The sequence below is a fragment of the Hypanus sabinus genome, chromosome 1 (genome assembly GCF_030144855.1).
Source record: "Hypanus sabinus isolate sHypSab1 chromosome 1, sHypSab1.hap1, whole genome shotgun sequence".
Lineage (NCBI taxonomy): Eukaryota > Metazoa > Chordata > Chondrichthyes > Myliobatiformes > Dasyatidae > Hypanus > Hypanus sabinus.
Genome location: NC_082706.1, coordinates 30,865,439 through 30,871,438, shown reverse-complemented (window position 1 = coordinate 30,871,438; position 6,000 = coordinate 30,865,439).

The following is a 6,000-nucleotide window of genomic DNA, read 5'->3' as shown; positions in this document are numbered from 1 at the left end:
TCGTAGACGATGGCATTGCCATCACCCTTCACCTGGCCCTAAACCAGCTGCACAAAAAAGACAGGTACGTTCGAATGTTGTTCATAGACTTCAGTTCAGCATTCAACATAATCATTCCTCTAAAACGGATTGGAAAGCTAAGCCTACTGGGCCTGTACACCTCGCTCTGCAACTGGATCTGGATCCTAGACTTCCTAACTGGGAGACCTCAGTCAGTCCGGATTGGAAGCAACATCTCCAACACCATCACACTGAGGACGGGGACCTCGCAGGGCTGTGTGCTCAGTACATTGCTGTTCACTCTGCTGATCCACGACTGTGCTGCAACACACAACTCCGAATCGCATCATCCAGTTTGCCGATGACACGACCGTGGTGGGTCTCATCAGCAAGAACGTTGAGTCAGCATACAGAGAGGAAGTGCAGGGCTAACGGATTGGTGTAGACCCAACAACCTGACTCTGAATGTGAACAAAACAATCGCAAGACCCTGCAACTGATAGTGAGGTCAGCTGAGGAGATCATCGAGTTCTCTCTTCCACCATTAAGGACATTTACTCCACACACTCCTTCCGCAAAGCAAACAACATTATGAAGGACCCCACGCGCCCATCCTACAAATTCTTCTCCCTCCTGTCATCTGGCAACAGGCACTGAAGCATTCCAGCTCTCACGACCAGACTATGTAACAGTTTCTTCTCCGAAGGCATCAGACTTCTCATTACCGAGAGCCTGACTGTCTAACCTATTTAATTTTTTGAGGAAATTACATGCAGGGTATGCAAAGAAGCTGCGGTAGATGTGGAGTGCTTGGATTTTCAGGTCTCTGTTCTGGGAACAAGCTGCTGCTGTAAGAATAGATAGAGAAGTGAGTCAATTTACGAAAATCTAGAGATGCATTAGACAAGGATGTCTTCTCTCCCCGGATTTACTTGATGTGTGCAGTAAAACAATATTATAAAAAAAAATAAGAGATATCTTGGGATTAAAAGTTGGCGGCGAAAACATTAATAATTTTAGATATGCAGATGACACTGTGTTAATTGCAAGTATGGAGGAAGAACCACGAAACCTAATTGATATAACTGTTGCAGCAAATGCAAAAATGGGTCTGTCTGTGAATTGCAAAAAGACAGAATGTATGTTGATATCCAAAAAGAAGGGGAATCCTATTTGCAGGCTGAGAACAAACGGGGAAGACATAAACACATGCAGGAATTTTGCTACTTCGGAAGCTGGGTGACGTCAGATGGCAGGTGCGACACGGACATGAAAAGATGAATAGAGATGGCAAAAGACACCTATACAAGAATGAAGAGTTTTCTGACCAATACTAATCTAGGCATGCCAACCCACCTCAGAGTACAGAAATATTACGGTTATCCAGTTAACTTATATGGCTAAGAATATTGGACAATATCTACTAACATGAGGAAACGTATTGAAGCAGCAGAGATGTGGTTTTGAGGAGGATGCAAAGAATGTCATGGACAAAATGAATATCCATTGAGTATGTTATGAACAGAGCAAACAGAAAAAGAGAAATAATGAATGAGATCATTAAAACGTAACATAACTTCATTGGTCATGTGATTAGGAAAGAGGAGTTAGAATGCACGGCAATTTTGTGAAAGATTGGAGGGAAGAAAACAAGAGGAAGACAAAGACAAACGGGGAAGGAGACAGCAACTAGAGATCTGGAAATGAATACCAATGAATTGATTCGTTTGACTCGAAACAGGAGTTTGTAGGCCATGACGGTCAAAGCTCAAATGGGGCAAGGCACCTGAAGATACTAATGACGATTTGTCAAGTTGCCACACATGAGGCTGCTTAGGAAGATAAGAGGCTATTGGATTACAGGGAAGTTACTTCCTTGGCTGGAGCATTGGCTGGTCGGCAGAAAGCAGAGAGTGGAAAAAAAACGATCCTACACTGGCTGGCTGCTGATTCCCAGTGTAGTTCCATAGGGGCTGGAGTTGAGACTGCTGCTTTTCACGATATATGTCATTGATTTGGACTACAGAATTAATGGTTTTATGGCTAAAGTTGCTGATTATATAAAGATAGGTGGAGGTGTGGGTAGTGTTGAGGAAACACAGAACCTGCAGAGAGACTAAAATAGATCAGAGGAATGGGCAAGGAAGTGGCCAATGAATTACAATGTTAGAAAATATATGGCCGTGCATTTAGGTAGAAGACTAAAATGGGCAGACTATTATTTATATGGGGAGCGAATTCAAAATGCAGAGATGCAAAGGGGCTTGGGAGTCCTTGTGCAAGACACCTTAAAGGTTAAACTTCAGGTTGAGTCGTTGTTAAGAAGGTGAATGCAATGTTGACATTCATTTCCAGTGGTATAGAATATAAGAGCAGAGATGTGATGTTGAGGCTCTATAAGGCATTCGTGAGGCCACCCTTGGAGTATTTTGTGCAGCTTTGGGCTCCTTATGTTAGAGAGGATATACTGACATTGGAAAGGTTGCTGACAAGATTCGTGAGAATGATTCGAGGAATGAAAGGGTTACCATATGAGGAATGTCTGGCAGCTCTTGGGCTATATTCCTTGGAGTTCAGAAGAATGGGGGGGGGGTGATATCATAGAAAGATCCTGAATGTTAAAGGCCTGCACAGATATGATATGGCAAAGTAATCTCCCGTGTTTGGGAACCCTAAGACAAGAGGGCATGACTTCAGGCTTGAAAGACATCCTTTTAGAACTGGATGTGGGGAAATTACTTTCGTCAGAGTGTGGTAAAACTGTGAAATTTGTTACTAAGAGGTTGTGGAGGCCAAGTCATTGGGCGTATTTAAGGCCAAGATAGATAGGTTCTTGATTAGCCATGGCATCAAAGGGTATGGGGTGAAAACACAGACTTTAAGAATTGTATTAGCCCATGATTGAATGGTGGAGCAGACTCAATCGTCCAAATGGCCTACTTCTGCTCCTATATCTTACGGTTTTATGGTCTTATGGACTAATGCATGGTAGCCTTTCTCCTAGTAGGCCGCAATCACAAGCTGATCTGAGAAGCCCTCTTGAAGGCGTTCAATAAATTCCCTCTTATGTGATCCAGCACCAACCTGATTTTTCCAATACACTTGGATATTGAAGTCCCAATTACAATTGTGACATTACCCTTATTAAATGCCTTTTCCAAAGCTCTTTGCAATGTCAACCCCACATCTTGGCCAATGTATGTTTCCAGGATGTTTGATTTTTAAGCATTGCAATTTCATAGCTCCACCCACAATGATTCAACATTCTCTGACCCTATGTCACCTCTTTATAGAAAATGTAATTCCATCTCTTGCTGACAGAGCCACAGCACTGCCTACGCCTTTCTGCCTTTCCTTTTGAAACAAAGTATATCCTTTGAAGTTAAAGCTCCAAACTACGTCCTGCTTTCAGCCTGCAACGTCATACTGCCCAATCCCTAATTGTGCCACGAGTGTTTACACCTTATTCTGAATGCTATGTGCATTTAAATACAGCACCATCAATCCTGCATCCTTCGACCTTTTGACCATTGTCTCTGTGGTACAAACTACCTCTTTGCTTTTTTCTTCATTTGTTCCGAATCACTGGCTTGTCATCAACCATTTTTGTGTCATCTTCAGCCTTACAAAAGAAGCCTTGCATATACTCATCCAATTATTTGATATTGATGACAAATAGCAATGAAGTCACCACGAAGCCCCAGTGAATAACAGTTTACATGGAGCTCCAATCCAAAATGCAAACTTCTACAAGCAACGTTTGCTTCCTACCATCAAGCTAATTTTCTATCTGATTAGTTAGTTCTTCCTGATTCCATACAGTCTAGCTTTCAATAGCAGTCTACCATATGAAACCATATCTACTGTCCTGCCTTCTGCAACTTTTGTTCAGTACTACTTCAAGAAAAAAAGTCTGTCAAAATCATGAGACATGATCCTCCACAAAAAACCCATGCTACCTATCTGTATTCAACTTCTCTCTTTTCAAATGCTTGCATTTCTTTTACCTATGATTCCCTTCTAGTAACTTATCTGCCAAGCATAATAGGCATACTGGTGTATAATTCTCAGGGTTTTCTTTTCTACATGTGTGGTCGCAGTGATTAAAACTTGTGTATGATGGGATACTTGGCCATTCTGGAACAGCTGGGTTTAAGGCAGCTGTGGTGTGTCAAGAATAATCTTGGTTAATTAGTTCAGTACCCGGAACACCAGTAAATATGATACTAGGCCGAAGGAGCCATGAAGGAGGATGCATCTGGTGGTAAATTATAAGTCCTGATAACAGGAAGCAGGAAGTACTGTTAGAATCGTGCTCAGAGATAACCGGTATGTCCTTTAAACAACTCATCGTGTATTGACCATGGGATGCCAAACAAAGTTATGTGAAGTGGTATAAATATGAGCTCGGTATAACCTAAAAATCAAACTCTGGTGCCAGAGGAGACTGCTGCATTCTATCCATGATATCATGTTAATAAACTCTTGAAACAAAATCGAAGTCACTCTCAGTGTTCTTAGTGTTTCCGCTATGATATGTTTTAATTGAATGCATAACATTAACCATACTGAAGTCTTCCAGAATTTCAGCCATCATAATGATGAGTTAAATCTCTTAGCCTGAGTTCCTTTAATTTTTCTCTAACTTCCCAAAATGTTTTTGAATTTAGCTGGGTTATCTACCTTTGTGTATTTTGAGACATTTAATACATCCTCTCCCTTAATCTGGACAATCTTCCAAACCTCCCCAGTAGCTTTCTTTAGATTGGAGGGAGGTGTTCTTATCTTTCTCTATGGTAAAATCAAAGGAGGAAACTGCACTGAGAATGTTGCCCATCTCTGTGAGTCTGCACAAGTATATATACTTTGGTCTCCGAGTGGCATTACACTCTACCTTATTTCTACTTTTAACATTGAAATAGTTATAAAATCTCTCTTTATTGTGTAAAATCTTCTCTGCCAAACCTACCTCATCCATTCCTTTTGCCCATACAATTTTCTTCCTGAGTATACTCCTGCAAGCCCATCATTCGGAGGTTGATAGTTTCTTGATTACTAAGGGAGACAAAGGTTACGGGGGAAGACAGAAGAATGGTGTTGAGAGGGATAATAAATTAACCATGAAGGAATGGTGGAGCAGAACTGAATTGCCAAATGGCCTAATTCTGGTCTGATGTCTTATGATCTGATGGACATTTTTGAAGCATTTGTCCACATCTCCTTGTTGTTCCTGAAAAGAGTCTCAATATCTCTCATTATTTAATGTTTCATACATTTACCATTCTTTATTTCACCCTAGCAGGAAACCTTGATGGGGAACCATTGATATATTTTTGTTTAAATCTTCTAACATGCCAGATGTCCTCTTGCCTGCAAACAGGATACCCCAACCAAGCTTTGTACTTTTCACTCTAAAACTGTTGAAATTTGCTTTGCCACAACTTAGAACTTCTGAGCGTGGACCAGTTCTTTCCCTATCAGTAACTAACTTAAAATTAATAGAACAATGGTCACTGGTCCCAAAGGGTTCCTCCATGGAAACTGTGGTCTCTAGTCCTATTATAAGTAACTGCATAGTTGGCAATCTGGGTAAAATGGAAAGCCGTATTTTAAATCATTGAGCATTCTGTTGATGCACTTTGAAGATGACATGTGGATTTTGGTATTACATTGTGAATCTCTCATTTTTGGATATACAACATGTTTAGACAATATCTGTGACATATTTCTGATATAGATGAATTCAAGGGTTAAGTAACATGTACAAGGTAGTGTCATAAATTAAAAATACCAGCAATTTATGAAATACCATAGCTGTCATTTTATTCATTTGTTATTATGGGCAGGCCTTTGACAGAATGCAGAGCATATTCAACAAAATGCTACAGGAATAATTCAGAGACAAGGTATGTTGCTTTGCTACGAGTGCAGGAAGCAAAGAGGAGATTAACTGTGATATTTCATGGGATAACTAAAGACAATGACCTTCACTGCAACTGA